The sequence below is a fragment of the Scomber japonicus genome, chromosome 1 (assembly GCF_027409825.1).
Source record: "Scomber japonicus isolate fScoJap1 chromosome 1, fScoJap1.pri, whole genome shotgun sequence".
In the NCBI taxonomy this organism is placed as follows: Eukaryota; Metazoa; Chordata; class Actinopteri; order Scombriformes; family Scombridae; genus Scomber; species Scomber japonicus.
The window spans coordinates 36,488,982-36,503,845 of NC_070578.1; positions in this window are offsets into that span (position 1 = coordinate 36,488,982).

The window sequence follows — 14,864 nt, forward strand, 5'->3', positions numbered from 1 at the left end:
AAGGCTTGCAACATTAAAATGCGATTAAAAAAAATCAACGAGTTATGGATTGCATTAATTTAATCGCGATTAACGCGTTAACGCTGACAGCCCTAAAATAAACACGTCTAACTTACATTTGTATAATACTGTGATGTTCACTGTGGTTACAACGTCCTCAGGCGTCATTTCCTGTTTGAAAAGATGATGGCGTCCGTTGATGTTGAGAAGTGTCCATAGTTCCACACGCAACTTTTTTACTTTTTCTGCAGACAACTTAATGACAATCCATCAAATAGTTATTAAGATATAGATATAAGATATCAGTCTGGACCAAACTGCTACATAAGAAGAAAAGGCAGCACTATTTGTTTGTGTATAGTTTCTGTCTCATAGCTCTTAACCTTCGTGTCGTCAAAAGGTCTGTTTTGACTGTTCCTTCCTTTCTTCCTTCCTTCCTTCCTTCCTTCCTCCCTCTTGTCCTTCTTTCTTTCCCCCTCCTCCCTTCCTCCCTTCCTTCCTTCTTTCTTTCTTTCTTTCTTTCTCCCTTCCTTCCTTCCTTCCTCCCTCCTGTCCTTCCTTCTTCCCCCCTCCTACCTTCCTCCCTTCCTTCCTCCTTTCCTTCCTCCTTCCTCCCTCCCTCCCTCCCTTCCTTCCTTTCCTTCCTTCCTTCCTTCCTTCCTTCCTTCTTCCTTCTTCCTCCCTTCCTTCCTCCCTCCCTTCCTTCCTTCCTTCCTTCCTCCCTCCTTTCCTTTCCTTCCTTCCTTCCTTCCTCCCTCGTTTCCTTCTTCCTCCCTCCCTTCCTTCCTTCTTCCTTCTTCCTCCTTTCCTTCCTTCCTTCCTTCCTTTCCCTCCTTCCCTTCCTTCCTTCCTTCCTTTCCTTTCCTTCCTTCTTTCTCCCTTCCTTCCTTAACTGGAGGACAACAGGAGGGTTAAACAGCAGTCCTGTGGAGAAAGTGGTCTTTGTTGTGAAGGCAGCTTATGAATAAAGCCACACCCCCCCCCTCCTCCTCCCTCCGAGGATTTAACCGAAGCTCTGTCATCGATCCATCACTGTGGCTCACTTCTTGTTCCACCTGCGAGAATGAGACAGACACACCTGCTCTAACTCACGAAGCAATGAATAACGTACATTTATACCGTTATACATATATATATATTCTTGTGTCATTGCAAAACAGCTTCGGCTTTGTTGACAGGTTGCCGAGGCGGTTTAGTCATTTCACCCGACTCTGCCTCTCCAGTATAAATAAATAACTCTCGTCTGAGGACACACCTTGTCCCAAAAATCTCTGGACAAATATGCTAAAAGTGGAAGAAAAAAAAAACCCTTAACCCTTAAACAGGCCTTACTAGTTATGTCATTTGCACCTAAAGTAAGGAAGGAAGGAGGGAAGGAAGGTAAGGAGGGAAGAAGGAGGGAAAGGAGGGAGGAAGGGAAGGAAGGGAGGAAGAAGGAAGGGAAGGAAGGAAGGGAGGAAGAAGGAAGGAAAGGAAGGAGGGAGGAAGAAGGAAGGAAAGGAGGGGGGAAGAAGGAAAGAAAGGAGGGAGGAAGAAGGAAGGTAGGAAGGAAAGGAGGGAGGAAGGGAAGGAAGGGAGGAAGAAGGAAGGAAAGGAAGGAGGGAGGAAGAAGGAAGGAGGGAAGAAAGGAAGGACAGATGAAGGAAGGAAGGACAGAAGGAGGGAACATTTACCCTAACAGCTGAACTTAGATCTGAGGAAGGAAGGAAGGAATGACAGATGAAGGAAGGAAGGAAGGAAGGAAGGAAGGAAGGAAGGAAGGAAGGAAGGAAGGAAGGACAGATGAAGGGAGGAAGGACAGATGAAGGAAGGAAGGACAGATGAAGGAAGGAAGGAAGGACAGAAGGAGGGAACATTTACCCTAACAGCTGAACTTAGATCTGAGGAAGGAAGGAAGGAAGGAAGGACAGATGAAGAAAGGAAGGAAGGAAGGAAGGAAGGACAGATGAAGGAAGGAAGGAAGGACAGAAGGAGGGAACATTTACCCTAACAGCTGAACTTAGATCTGAGGAAGGAAGGAAGGAAGGAAGGACAGATGAAGAAAGGAAGGAAGGAAGGAGGGAAGGACAGATGAAGGAAGGAAGGACAGATGAAGGAAGGAAGGACAGATGAAGGAAGGAAGGAAGGACAGAAGGAGGGAACATTTACCCTAACAGCTGAACTTAGATCTGAGGAAGGAAGGAAGGAAGGACAGATGAAGAAAGGAAGGAAGGAAGGAAGGAAGGAAGGAAGGACAGATGAAGGAAGGAAGGACAGATGAAGGAAGGAAGGAAGGAAGGACAGAAGGAGGGAACATTTACCCTAACAGCTGAACTTAGATCTGAGGAAGGAAGGAAGGAAGGAAGGACAGATGAAGGAAGGAAGGAAGGAAGGAAGGACAGATGAAGGAAGGAAGGACAGATGAAGGAAGGAAGGAAGGAAGGAAGGACAGATGAAGGAAGGAAGGAAGGACAGAAGGAGGGAACATTTACCCTAACAGCTGAACTTAGATCTGAGGAAGGAAGGAAGGAAGAAAGGACAGATGAAGAAAGGAAGGAAGGAAGGAAGGAAGGACAGATGAAGAAAGGAAGGAAGGAAGGAAGGACAGAAGGAGGGAACATTTACCCTAACAGCTGAACTTAGATCTGAGGAAGGAAGGAAGGAAGAACAGATGAAGGAAGGAAGGACAGATGAAGGAAGGAAGGAAGGACAGATGAAGGAAGGAAGGACCCGGGAGGACAACAGGAAGGTTAAAGAGTCTGTATCTCCTGGTGCACGTTGTCTGTTTAAGGGTTAAACATACTGGGAGAAAATATGAGACAACTGGTGACACAGTTACACCATACAGGAACACAGCGAGTCCCTCTACCTCCATTACCCTCCTGCTATTTGAAGTTTGGTCCAGGTGGTTCAATTACTCTCTAAGTAGTCTATTCAGATTTAAATGCAGTAAGGCGTCCCGTCACAGCCTTCATATGGAGATGAAGAGAGTCAGGGAGCTTTTTAAATAATCTAATATTACTGAAACAAAAGGATTTTTTTTTTGTAGCATCATTAAGATAAAAACTTAACCCCTGCTGTGCCTAAGTCATTAAAAAACCAATCAACCTCTCATTATAAGTTAAGTGGGGCTTCATTTGTATCCATGGCAACAACACTTACCTGTCTGAAAGAGCAGCTTTGTCTCCAGGTTTTCTTTTTTTTTTAAAGCAAGTAGAAGGAGAGAAGTTAAAGAGACACTCTCAAACATTTTAGGAGACGTTTAATAAACTCAAAGATGACGGCAGAGAGTCGTATGATGCAAGAATCATTAATTCATTTGAGATAATAAATCATAAATCATAAATCATAAATCATAAATTTGGACTTTTTTTGTAGTTTGTTTTTCCCTTAATCTTTGTGTCGTCCTCCCGGGTCAAATTGACCCCGTCTGTTTTGACTGTTCCTTCTTTCCTCCCTTCTTTCCTTCTTTTCTCCATCCCTTCCTTCCTTTTTCCTCCTTTCCTTCCTCCTTTCCTTCCCTCCTTCCTCCCTTCTTTCTTTCCTCCCTCCCTTCCTTCTTTCCTTTCCTTTCCTCCCTTCCTTCCTCCCTCCCTTCCATCCTTCCTTCTTCCCTCCCTCCTTTCCTTCCTTCTTCCTCCCTCCCTTCCATCCTTCCTTCCTCCCTCCCTCCTTTCCTTCCTTCTTCCTTCTTTCCTTTCCTCCCTTCCTTCTTCATCCTTTCCTTCCTTCCTTCCTTCCTTCCTTCCTTCCCTCCTTTCCTTCCTCCCTCCTCTCCATCCTTCCTTCCCTCCTTCCTCCGTCCCTCCTTTCCTTTCCTTCCTTCTTCCTCCTTTCCTTCCTTTCTTCATTCCTGCCCTCCATCCTTCCTTCCTTCCTCCCTTCCTTCCTTCTTCCTCCCTCTCTTCCTCCCTTCCTTCCTTGACTCGAGGACAACAGGAGGGTTAAGAGGTGATGATAGATTCAAAAAAACACTACACAGAGAAATACAGTCGTTAGAGTAAAGACTTTCCATGAGAATATTTTAATAGAGGAGTTCTGATTTTAATAAAACTATTACACCGACTGACTCCTCGTGCCTCCACTGTAAAAGGATCATTACCTCATTTCTAACAAGTTGCAGTGGGACGGGCACACACCCTTTCGCCCCTTTCAAATGAATCAAGTATCCCAAATATCCCCCATTTACATTTCCTTCAAAATAAAAGCACAGCAACAGACAGGGGGGGATCAGTTTGGTCTAATGCAGAGGTGTCAAACTCATTTTCATTCAAGGGCCACATACAGACCAATTTGATCTCATGTGGGCCGGATCATTAAAAAGATGGAGGGAAAGAAGGGAGGAAGCAAGGAAATAAGAAGGGAAGGAAGGAAAGACAGGCAAAAGGAAGGAGGAAGAAAGGTAGGAAGGACAGACAGTGAAGGACACAAGGAAGGGAGGGAGGGAGGAAGGAAGAAGAGAAGGAAGAAAGGGAGGAAGGACAGATGGAAGAAAGGGAGGAAGGAAGGAAATAAGAAGGGAAGGAAGGAAAGACAGGCAAAAGGAAGGAGGAAAGAAAGGTAGGAAGGACAGACAGAAGGAAGAAAGGAAGGACAGATGAAGGAAGAAAAGAAGGAAGGACAGACAGAAGGAAGGGAGGGAGGAAGAAAGGAAGAACAGAAGGAAGAAAGGGAGGAAGGACAGATGGAAGGAAGGGAAGAAGGACAGATGTAAGGAAGGACAGACAGAAGGAAGGGAGGGAGGAAGGAAGGACAGACAGAAGGAAGGGAGGAAGGAAGGAAGGAAGAACAGAAGGAAGAAAGGGAGGAAGGACAGATGTAAGGAAGGACAGAAGGAAGGAAGGAACGAAGAAAGGAAAAAAGGAAGGTAGGAAGGAAGGACAGACAGAAGGAAGGACAGACAGAAGGAAGGGAGGCAGGAAGGAAGGAAAAAGGAAGGAAGGAAGGACAGATGGAAGGAAGGAAAAGAATACAGGATGGCAAGTGGGCCGGATCGCACCCCTCAGCGGGCCGTATCTGGCCCACGGGCCGCATGTTTGACTCCCCTGGTCTAATGAGATATTTGTCTGAAACATCTGTATATCTGTTAGAGTATGTTTATAAGTATGTTTTCTGCTAAATTATTTTATTAACATTTCATCATCGTAGCCACTCTCATATTTTCTAACCCTAACCCTTTAACCCTCGTGTCGTCCTCCCGGGTCAAATTGACCCCGTCTTTTTTGACTGTTCCTTCTTTCCTCCCCTCTTTGTTTATTTTTCCTTCCTTCTTCCCCTCCTCCCCTCTTTCTTTGCTCCCTCCTCCTTACTTCCTTCCTTGCTTCCTTCCTTCCTTCCTTCGTCCCTTCCTTCCTCATTTCCTCCCTCCCTCCTTATTCCTTTCTTTCCTTCCTGCCTTCTCTCCTAAATTCCTTCCTCTTTTCGTCCTTACTCCCTTCCTTCCTTCCTTCCTTCCTTCCTTCCTTCCTTCCTTCTTTCCTCCCTCCCTCTTTACTCCTTCCTTCCTTCCTCCTTTCCTCCCTCCTTCTTTCCTTCCTTCCTTCCTTCTCTCCTTACTTCCTTCCTCTTTTCCTCCTTACTTCTTTCCTTCCTTCCCCCTGTCCTTCCTTGACCTGAGGACAACAGTTAATTAATTGGTTTCTTTTTTCCTTTATCCATTAAAACTTACAACTTGTTTCTGACCTCTGAACTTTATTTTCTAGCTCATTATATATCCTCTATTCTCAACTTTTTTAAAAAAAAGGGTTATCTTTTAATTGGCATTTTCATGTTTTTAGATGCTCTTGTGTATGAAATGCACTTTATAAATATACATTTTGCTTTTTCAAGTATATTTTTCTCACCATATCATAATTTGTCTTGTTTTTATCTGTTTAACCTTCCTGTCGTCCTCCCGGGTCAAATTGACCCCGTCTGTTTTGACTGTTGCTTCTTTCCTGCCTTCCTTCCTTCCTTCTTCCTCCTTCTTTCTATCCTTTCTTTCTTCCTCCCTCCTTCTCTCTTTCCTCCCTTCCTTCTTTCTTTCCTTCATCCCCCTTTCTTCCTTCCTTCTATCCTTTCTTTCTTCCTCCCTCGTTCTCTTTCCTCCCTTCCTTCTTTCCTTCCTTCATCCCCCTTTCTTCCTTCCTTCTAGCCTTTCTTTCTTCCTCCCTCCTTCTCTTTCCTCCCTTCCTTCTTTCCTTCCTTCATCCCCCTTTCTTCCTTCCTTCTATCCTTCCTTCCTTCCTTCCTTCCATCCTCCCTCCCTCCGTTCCTTCCTTCTTCCTCCCTTCCTTTCATCCTTCCACCCTCCTTTCCTTCCTTCTTCCTCATTTCCTTCCTTCTTCTTCCCTTCCTTCCTCCCTTCCTTCCATCCTTCCATCCTTCCATCCTTCCTTACTTCCTTTACTTCCTTGACTCGAGAACAACAGGAAGGTTAAACTGAGTCAGGCCCACAGCTGGTAATATCTCAAATCACTCCACATGTTTTTCCTGCTTTAAAAAAAATGCAAAAAAAATAAAGTCAAATGAAACTAAAACAAGTTAATTTGTCTGAAAGATGTTTAACAGCGATGAACTCAAACACCTCCTGAGCAGCAGGATAGCATGGACGTTGAGAAGTGGACTCATTTTATTTTGAAAGCCGTCCCATGGCCCGCCTTCACGCCTCTCTGCGAGCAGCTTGACGGCCGTGTTTCCCTCTGAGGTTTGACAGCCAGACTTGGTCCCAGTCTCTTTCCTCTGCACACACACACGGCCGAGCATCCTGAGCTGCTGCTGCTGCTGCTGCTGCTGCTGATCCTCACCAGGACCTTTAAATACACTTCACAACCTGGCAACCTGCAGCTCCACTCAGCCACAAATACACCACTGAAGAAGAAGAAGAAGTTGCTGCAACAGGTGAGTGATATTCTTTTATAATTAAAGAAAAAGTTAGTTTTGGCATCTTATATGAAGACATGAGGAGACATTCAGCTGTATATATGTGAGCTCTCTTTACCTTAAGATGCTCTATCCTCATTTATACTGACTGTGATGTTACTTAAAGCATCATTTCATCCATTGTAAAGATATATTCTGGTCTAAAAAGATGGGGAAAAAAGTGAATTTCAAATGGGTTTAAACCTCACTGTGCCTCCCTGAGTCAACATGTGGATTCATATTCCATCTGGTCTTCTTTTGTCTTCAAACATTCATTATGAGATTTACTTTCTGGAGAGGCAAAACTTTTTTTAGTGAAGAAGATTTATAAGAAATCAACTAATCTGGTCTGTGTGTTTCACTTAAAACTTGAAAAACACCTCTGTCTATATAGAATAATTAATATGTCAGTATCATATCTTTCATTTAATATCTGAACCTTCCTGGAAAATAACAGAATAAAACAGAAATCTGCTGATATTGATGAACATGTAAACTCTCTTTACCTTAAGATGCTTTATATCCTCATTCACACTGACTGTGATGCATTGTAAAGATACTGTATATTCTAAATGGATAAAGTGAATTTTATATAGTTTACCTTCCTGAATTGACGTGGATTCAATTTCCATTTTGTCTTTTTTTTTTTTTTTTTGCCTTCACACATTCATCATGAATTTGACTTTCTGAAGAAGCTAATTTTATTTTAGAGAATGAGATTTGTTTTAAAACTTGAAAAACGCCATTGTCTGTTTGTCTGTAGGGTAATTAATATGTCAGTATCTGTTTAATGTCTGAACGGCGCTGACAAATAAGGCAGAATAAAAGAGAAAAAATCAGAATAACAATATAAAAACTAACTGAAACCAAATATGTCATTAGTTTTAACGCATATCAGAAAAACATGTTAAAAACTACACTTAACATGATATCACAGTATATTTGTTTGATCTTCCACACGCCATAAATTACTTTAAAGTATGGAAATGTCACTGTAAGTCACTTTTCAGTATTACACACACACTTATATTTAAGTTTATTAAATTTTGAAGCAGATTTAAAAACAGGTGATGTTGATGAAAGTGCTGCAGAGTGTTAATATATCTTTAAAATAAACTAAAACATACTTTAAATAGTAGTAGAGGAAAATTAAAGTGATGTTTAATACAATACAAAGACTCTATTGAATGTAAAACTGGAACAAAAGTAGCTCATGTAGAGAGAAATTACATAATAAATATAAATATCTGGCCAGGTGAGGATCAAAGCCTCGTCACGGCTCCGGCTCCGACTCCAGCTCCTCCCATCATGTCTCACACTTTTCCAAAAGTCTCCTGAATGTTTGCAGTGTTGAGAGAAACGTGATGGAAAAGGCAGAGTCTGGAATATACAGCGAGCCGTGTTTACATAAGGCCCCCGGTGTCGTCAGAGAGCCCATAATACAGGATTCAAAGGAGAGGAGGGGGGGGGGGGGGGTTAGAGGGTAGATCTGGTCTTATGGTGCCCCTGGTCTCTCTGGGAGTGGAGCTCTAACCACAGAGGCTGAATGAGCTCAGTGTGGGGCCGACCACGGGCCACCAGTACGACTCAGCTGCTAATGAACTGTCACTTAGAGACCGAACAGCACAACTCTCCTCAGTCCTCCAGGTTCCAGGTCCGAAAGGCAAAGCAGCTTTATTTATTTATATATTTATAGAGCAGCTTCTCATACACGAGGGCAACTCAATGTGCTTTTGGAAAATTAGAATTGGAAATTAAAAAAAACCTAAAAACATGCAGTTTGAAAAGGAAGAGTAAAACCCAATAATAGTAAAAAGATGGAAACATTAAAACATTCACTCTGGAATTCACTCCTCAAACCCATCAGAGACTGTACAGACCCCCCCCCCTCCCCCATACCTTCAAATCACTCCTAAAAACACACATTTATATATAATATAAATAAAATAGAAATGAAGTACAGAAAAAGAGAAAGAGAAAGAGACTCTGACTTGAGTTTTGATTCCAGCATGTCCAAAAAGTGACACAAACCCTACTACTACTACTACTACTACTACTTCTTCAACTTTATTTATAACACTTTAAGATTAGATTAGATTAGATTAGATTGTACTTTATTAATCCCACAATAGGGGTAAGTAAGGAGTAAGGAGTGATGGAGGCAACAGCTCGGAGGGGGAAAGAAGCTGTTCCTCAGTCTATTTGTGTGGGATTGTATTGCTCTGAACCTTCTGAGAAGTAGCTCAAATAATAAAAAAATAAAAGTACATGAGGCCTGAGCTGGTTTTTATTTATACATTAATAAATTAATAATAAATACTATATCTATCTATATCTCAGCGGTCTAAAATACAACATAGGATACAGGCTAGTGGCTAATGATCACAAGGCAACCTATACTGTTCATTTTAAGGTGAGCAGAGATTTCTTTCTTTCATTTATTGCACTTAAAAGAAAAAAAACTAAACATGTAATACCAAAAAATATACATAATACATGCAGAACATTGATATTAAGAAAAGAGGAGAATAACTAACAAAAGAGAAGTTTGCAGGAGGAGCTAATAAAACCTATAAAGGCTGGTTTGATTGTTAGGTGGCCATAAAAACTTAAGAGTAAAGAAATACATACACAAGCTAAACACAAACTGAAAGGTGACAATGTACCTGTTATGATGATGAATTGATCCAGAAAGAAGAGTACGGTTCATTTCATAACCCTCCTGTCGTCCTCCCGGGTCAAATTGACCCCGTCCGTTTTGACTCTTCCTTCTTTCCTCACTTCCTTCCTTCTCTCTTGATTTCCTTCCTTCCATATTTCCTTCCTCCATCCCTATTTCTTCCTTCCTTCCTTCCTTCCTCCCTCCCTCCCTTCCCCCTCCCCCCCCTCCCTTCTTTCCTTCCTTCCTCCTACCTTCCTTCCTTTCCTCCCTCCTTTCCTTCCTCCCCTCCTTCTTCCCTCTCTCCTTTCCTTCCTTCTTCCTCCCTTCCATACTTCATCCCTTCCTTCTACCTTTCCTTCCTCCCTTCCCCCCTCCTTCTTTCCTTCCTTCTCCCTTCCTCTTTTCCTTTCTTCCTCCTACCTTCCTTCCTTTCCTCCCTCCTTTCCTTCCTCCCCTCCTTCTTCCCTCCCTCCTTTCCTCCCCTCCTTTCCTTCCTTCTTCCTCCCTTCCATACTTCCTCCCCCCCCCCTCCCTTCTTTCCTTCCTTCCCCCTTCCTCTTTTCCTTTCTTCCTCCTACCTTCCTTCCTTTCCTCCCTTCATTCCTCCCTCCTTTCCTTCCTCCCCTCCTTCTTCCCTCCCTCCTTTCCTTCCTTCTTCCTCCCTTCCATACTTCCTTCCTTCCTTCTACCTTTCCTTCCTCCCTTCCCCCCTCCTTCTTTCCTTCCTTCTCCCTTCCTCTTTTCCTTTCTTCCTCCTACCTTCCTTCCTTTCCTCCCTCCTTTCCTTCCTCCCCTCCTTCTTCCCTCCCTCCTTTCCTCCCTCCTTTCCTTCCTTCTTCCTCCCTTCCATACTTCCTCCCCCCCCCCCCCTCCTTCTTTCCTTCCTTCCCCCTTCCTCTTTTCCTTTCTTCCTCCTACCTTCCTTCCTTCCCTCCTTCTTCCTCCCTTCCATACTTCCTTCCTTCCTTCTGCCTTCCTTCCTTCCTCCTTTCCTCCTTTCCTTCCTTCTTCCTTCCTTCCTTCCTTGACTCAAGGACAACAGGAGGGTTAAATGATTTTACACTGGTGGGATTTCTAATATAATCTGATAAATGGTTCCAACAGAGTCCTGGAAAGAGCAAAGTGGAGATTATTATCTAACCTTGTATTGTGATTATGGATTTTGAAGCTGAAGTGAAATAAAGTAGAGTAGATTTATTCATTCTCAAACTACCACCACTGAAATATGACTTCAATATGTTGTAGTTCCACTTCATTTCTTAAGTTGTAAAGCACTTTGAGGTTCTTCGGTGCTCTACAACTAAAGTTACTATTAAATAACACAGGAAGGAAGGAAAGTGGTGTTCACCGTCTCTTCACTGCATCTCTGGAAATAACTGAGCGGGTTAGTTCAGGTTTGAGGAGAGAGCATGTGTCGGAGCAGTTTTGCAGGAGCTTGTTGAATCTGTGGCGAGCGCCAGAGCTGCATCCACGCCTGGCCCCGTTCCCTCGCTGACAGTTTGTCCCCACAGAGTTTCCGTGCAGTTACATGAACTCTCTGAGCTTGTGGTGCCGTTGACCAACTGTAAAACGTAGGAGTGTGACATTTCATCATTTCATTATTTTTTAACCCTTTGTAGGTCACACCAAGAAAGTGCTATTTAAATTTTTGTGGCCATTACAACATAAAACATGGAATTTTTGTTCTCATTGACCTTAAATTTAATGTTTTACAGACCTCATTTGTTCTAAACTTTTTTTAAAAACGTGTTAGAGACTCATTCTGTTCATGTACAAGAAAAAAAATGAAACTCAACTTCAAAAATGTCTCCAGCAGGATCTCTGATGTCAGCAGTGATTTGTGTTATTCTTCATTTATACACTAGAACAACCTGTATCTATAGCAACGATAGAACAACCTGTGTCTATAGCAACCATAGAACAACCTGTATCTATAGCAACCATAGAACAACCTGTATCTATAGCAACGATAGAACAACCTGTGTCTATAGCAACCATAGAACAACCTGTATCTATAGCAACCATAGAACAACCTGTACCTATAGCAACCATAGAACAACCTGGATCTATAGTAACCATAGAACAACCTGTATCTATAGCAACCATAGAACAACCCGTATCTATAGCAACCATAGAACAATCTGATGCTCTGTCTGTGCATTACATACCTCATACAAGTGGTAAAGATTGCCCCAAAAAGTTCAATGGGTTACATAGATTTAGTTTTTGAGCAGATATCAAGACACAAAGTGACCTCTACTAAACGGTTGAGCAGACCTAAAAAGGGTTAACTGACTTTTTTTGTCTCATGTATAGAGGTGAAAGATGTATTACAGTCATTTAGTGAGAGACCCTAGAACAGCTTTGGTTAATTCACAGATGAGAGACTTCTGTGTTTGTATTTTAGTTTAGTCCCAGAGGGAAATGAGTGATGTCCAGGTTCAGTGGAGCTCACTTTTTTTTTTAACTTAGGGTAGAAAATTTGGGGTAAACTTGTAAGTAATTGAGCTATAATCAATATTATTTATATTAACAATGTGTGAAATGAAATGTGCAGCCAAATGTGTTATAGTGATGACTGTACAGAGAATTATCACTCTCAGCGCTCTCATAACATCGTACTCAGAGAAAAAAAAGTTTTTAAAAAAGCCAGTGTACACTACCTGCTCAGCACCAAACAGCAAACAGACACAGATTAACATAGTGGAGCATTTAGCAGTTTAAAGAGCCAGATATTCCCCTCAGGAGTTGGTAGAGAGTAAAAACAGAGCTAAAAGAGAGTGAATATTGGACTTATATTCAGTAAGTGGACTGAAACATGTCTCCTAATGAATGATAATGTCCATGAGTAGCTGCTGGATGTGAAAACAACTGTTTGCTAACAAGTTCAACACATCAGCTGGAAAGTTAATAATGACTCAGTGTTGTGTTACTTGTTTCTGCTGCCCCCAAGTGGCCAAATATGAGTTAATGCAGGTTTAATGTTCATTATGAGAATTAACCCTCCTGTTGTCCTCAGGTCAACGAAGGACAGGAGGAAGGAAGGAAGAAAGGAGGGAGGGAGGGAGGGAGGGAGGGAGGAAAGGAGTAAGGATGAAAAGAGGAAGGAATTTAGGAGAGAAGGAAGGAAGGAAGGAAAGGAGTAAGGAGGGAGGGAGGGAAGGAGGAAAGGAGGAAGGAAGGAAAGGAGTAAGGAGGAAAAGAGGAAGGAATTTAGGAGAGAAGGAAAGAAGGAAGGAAGGAAGTAAAGAAGGAAAGGAGTAAGGAGGGAGGGAGGGATGGAGGAAAGGAGGAAGAAAGGAAAGGAGTAAGGAGGAAAAGAGGAAGGAATTTAGGAGAGAAGGAAAGAAGGAAAGAAGGAAGGAAGGAAGGAAAGGAGTAAGGAGGGAGGGAGGAGTAAGGCGGGAGGAAGGACGGAAGGAAGGAAGGAAGGAAGGAAGGAAGGAAGGAAGGAAAGGAGTAAGGATGAAAAGAGGAAGGAATTTAGGAGAGAAGGAAGGAAGGCAGGAAGAAAGGAAGGAAGGAAGGAGGAGGGAGCTAAGAAAGAGGAAAGGAGGGGAAGAAGGAAGGAAAAATCAAAGAAAGAGGGATGAAGGAAGGAAAGAAGGAACAGTCAAAAGAGAGATGGGGTCAATTTGACCCGGGAGGACGACAGGAGGGTTAAAGGAATATTTCCATGTAGCACAGTGAAGGATAAAAAGGACCTCAAACAAATAGTCTTCACATATTGAGTAGAGTGGAGTGTTTCGTGTTATTACTGGATACGAACAAACATACAAACTGAAATTTAGGGGAAAGTCTGAGAGTCTTTCAACTAGAAGGAGGATGAGGAGGACGGGGGGGACGGGGGGGGGGCAGGATCTGTTCCTCAGGTGTAATAACAGCAAACATTTACATTTTGAATATACTGGAGCTCCTTGTTTTCCTCCTTTTGCCTGTGAGGAAATAAGAGGCGGTTGTTAGGGAGTGAGTAATCGTTCAACCGTCACGTGAAGCAGCCGTGCGGTTGTGTGTCGTTCCTCCGGGAAATGTAGCTGCTGTGTCGCTTTTGTGGAGAAAAACTGGAAACATGTCAGCTTGGGGGGCGTTTCAGAGTTTGGAGGTGTGGACTTACATCAGATGACCTGCACTGGATTCAACTGATAATGGCTCAAGCTGGACCTGCAGCGTATTCACAGAGAATCACATTCACATCACAGTGCTGTTAACCCTCCTGTTGTCCTCCAGTCAAGGAAGGAAGGGAGGAAGGAAGGAAGGGAGGAAGGGAGGAAGAAGGAAGGAAAGGAGGGAGGAAAAAGGAAGGAAGGAGGGAGGAAAGAAGGAAAGGAAGGAAGGAAGGAAGGAAGGAAGGAAGGAACGGAAGGAGGGAGGAAGGAAGGGAGGAGGGGAGGAAGGAAGGAAGGGAGGGAGGGAGGAAGGAAGGAAAGGAGGAAGGGAGGGAGGAAGGAAGGGAGGAGGGGAGGAAGGAAGGGAGGAAGGAAGGGAGGAAGGAAGGAAAGGAGGAAGGGAGGGAGGAAGGAAGGGAGGAGGGGAGGAAGGAAGGGAGGAAGGAAAGGAGGAAGGAAGGAAAGGAGGTAGGGAGGAAAGGAAGGAAGGGAGGAAGAAAGAAGGAAGGAAAGGAGGGAGGGAGGGGAAGAAGGAAGGAAAGGAGGGAAGGAGGAAGGAAGGAAAGGAGGAAGGGAGGAAGGAAGAAGGGAGGAAGGGAGGGAGGGAGGAGGGAGGGGAAGAAGGAAGGAAGGGAGGGAAGGAGGAAGGAAGGAAGAAGGAAGGAAGGGAGGGAGGAAGGAAGGAAGGAATGGAGGAAGAAGGAAGGGAGGGAGGGAGGGAGGAACGGAGGGAGGGAGGAAAGAAGGAAGGAAGGGAGGAGGGAAGGAAGGAAGGGAGGAAGAAAGAAGGGAGAAAGGAAGGAAGGAAGGGAGGAAGAAAGAAGGGAGAAAGGAAGGAAGGAAGGGAGGAAGAAGGAAGGAAGAGAGGGAGGGAGGGAGGAAGGGAAGGAGAAAGGCAGGAAGGAGGGAGGAAGGAAGGAAGGAAGGAAGGAAGGAAGGAAGGGAGGGAGGAGGGAGAGGAAGAAGGAAGGAAGGGAGGGAAGGAGGAAGGAAGAAGGAAGGAAGGGAAGAAGGAAGGAAGGAAGGAAGGAAGCAAAGGAGGAAGAAGGAAGGGAGGGAGGAAAGGAGGGAGGGAGGAAGGAAGGAAAGGAGGGAGGGAGGAAGGAAGGGAGGAAAGGAGGGAGGGAGGAAGGAAGGAAGGAAGGAATGGAGGAAGAAGGAAGGGAGGGAGGGAGGAACGGAGGGAGGGAGGAAAGAAGGAAGGAGGAAGGAAGGAA